The sequence below is a fragment of the Carlito syrichta genome, unplaced genomic scaffold, assembly GCF_000164805.1.
Source record: "Carlito syrichta isolate Samal-C Ts95f unplaced genomic scaffold, Tarsius_syrichta-2.0.1 Scaffold312207, whole genome shotgun sequence".
Lineage (NCBI taxonomy): Eukaryota > Metazoa > Chordata > Mammalia > Primates > Tarsiidae > Carlito > Carlito syrichta.
This window is the reverse complement of record NW_007256303.1, coordinates 213,882-216,530: the sequence shown is the minus strand read 5'-3', so window position 1 is coordinate 216,530 and position 2,649 is coordinate 213,882. Positions and strand designations below refer to the sequence as shown.

General features: G+C 41.6%; 1 protein-coding gene across 1 annotated transcript in view; it reads left to right on the top strand.

Annotated features, from left to right (window-relative positions):
* The window catches only part of UGDH (UDP-glucose 6-dehydrogenase), a 28,528-nt gene that overhangs the window by 7,275 nt on the left and 18,604 nt on the right, over positions 1 to 2,649 (top strand). The gene's annotated exons all lie outside the window — the stretch shown is intronic.

Below are 2,649 nucleotides of genomic sequence, written 5' to 3'. Positions count from 1 at the left end.
AGGCATGTGCTATCACGCCCAGCTGATTTTTTTATTTATTGTAGAGATGAGGTCTCGCTGCACAGGCGGTCTCGAACCCTCGGGCTCAGGCAATCCACTCACCTCAGCCTTCCAAAGGCACGGGATTACAGCCACTGAGCCCGGCTTCCTCTCTATTTTCTAATTTTCTCTTTTAGTATCGTTACCATATTATCATAATAAAGATAAAAAGTGGTGTTCTGTAAAAATAAAATAAATGTATTGCTTATAATATTAATTAATATAAATTCAATATATCTTTGGATTATTGTACTTACATCAGGTAAATGTTAGATGGATAAATGACGTCTTTCATAATTAGAATTTAAGGCCAGGCACAGTGGCTCAAGCCTGCAATTCCAGCCCTGTGGGAGGCCAAGGCAATAGGATTGCCTGAACTCAGGGGTTCGAGACCAGCCTGGGCAACTTGACAAGACCTTGTCTGTACAACAAATCAAACAAACAAATTAGCCAGGCATGATAGTGCATGCCTATAGTTCAACTGGAATTTCAAAATTTCTGTGAATTTAGAGAATTTATAATTAGGAAAATATGCTTCCATTTTACAGAGCTATCTGGGTCCCATTTTTTTATTATTTCACTATTAAATGAGCTTATGATTTTATACCCAACAGGAAAGTATTTGAAAATTTGATAGTAGCATTTTCTATCCGACATTAATATATTCTTTCTTTTTTCCCCAGAAAAGTGTGGTCATTTATAAGACTGTTACCAACAGTCTTTAGTTGTGTTAGACCTTGAGAAGGAACGTCTTGACCGAGTTCTAACTGTAGAAAGGTCTGCTTACTACTTATAGGCATGTGAGATATGGAAATCTATGAAAAAGCACCCAGACAGTAGTAACTACTCAATATCACAGATTTACTCATATATATTCCGATTTATGATTGGAAAAAACCTGTTTGTATTTGTGATTTTACTCTTTTACCGCTACACTTTTTTTTTCTTTTTTTCTTTTTTTTGAGCAGGAATCTCACTCCGTAGCCCAGGCTGGAGTGCAGTGGCACACTCATTGTCACTGCAGCCTCTACTTGCTGGGCTCTGGCAATCTTCCACCTCAGCCTTCCACATAGCTGGAACTATAGGTGCACACAGCCACGCCCAGCTAGGTTTTTTATTTATTGTAGAGATGCGGTCTTGCCAAGTTGCCCAGGCTGGTCTGGAACTCCTGGGCTCAGGCAGTCCTCTCGTCTCTCCCTCCCAAAGTGCTGGGATGACAGATGCGAGTCACTGCACCCAGCTTCTTTTACCTCTGTACCTTTGTGTTTTGCCCTTTCTTTTTCTATCAGATGACCTGACCAGCTTATGTTTTCTTTGGTGTTATTGTTGAGACAAAGGCCTCCTCTGTCACCCAGGCCGGAGTACAGTAATGCGATCACAGCTTGCCATATCCTCAGCCTCCTGGGCTGAGGTGATCCTTCTGCCACAGTCCCCCAAGTAGCTGGAACTACAGGTGTGTGCCACCATACCCAGCTAATTTTAAAAATTTTTTTGTAGAGACAAAATCTTGCTATGTTGCTTAGGCTAGTTTTGAACTCCTGGGCTATGCAATCCTCCTGCCTCGACCTCCCAGATTGCTAGGATTACAGGTATGAACCACTGTGCCAGGCAGCTTTATAATTCTGGTATCCATAAAGGAGTTGCAACTCATTTGAAACCTGTAAAGCCATACTTACATCCAAACATTCTGTAATTAATTCTGCCAGCAGTGTATTCTGGTCTTCAAAAATAAGCCTGAGGTCTATACCTCAGCTACCCAGGAGGCTGAGGCTGGAGGATCAAGTGAGCCCAGGAGTTTGAGGCTGTGAATAGCCACTGTACACCAGCCTGGGCAGCATAGCAAGACACCATTAAAAAAAAAAAAATAATAGGCTGGGCTTGGTGGCTCAGCCTGCCATCCCAGCACTTTGGGAGGCCGAAGCAAGTGGATTACCTGAGCCCATGGGTTTTAGACCAACCTGGGCAACTTGGCAAGATCTCGTCTCTACAATAAATTAAAAAAAATTAGCTGGGTGTGGTAGCATACCCCTGTAGTTCCAGCTACTTAGAAGACTGAGGCAGAAGGATCGCTGGAGCCCAGCAAGTCGATGCTGGGGTGGCTGTGAGTGTGCCACTGCACTACAGCTGGGCGACAGAGTGAGATTCCCAACTCAAAAAAAAAAAAAAAAAATTAATAATAATAAAGGACACCCATCAGAATGGTTAAAATAATATTACTGGCAATACCAAATGTTGATAAGCACTAGGGCAATTAGAATTTTATGTACTGCTGGTGAGAATGTAAATTGGTACAACCACTTGGCAGAACTGTTTGACTGTGTCTACTAATGCGAGAATATATATAGTCTGTGGCCCAACAGTTTCACTCTCAGTTGTATATCCAACAGAAATGCATGCATATGTGCAACAAAAGATTTGAGGAAACAACCTAAGTTTTAATCTGCAATAGAATGGATATATAAATTATGGTATAATCCTATAATAAAATACTTACTGTGTTGAAAATCAATGGAACTACTCCAGCACTCAAGAATATGTTTAAATTCTTTTTTTTTTGAGTTGGAGTCTCACTCTGTCGCCCAGACTGGAGTGCAGTGGCTGGTCCCGGGC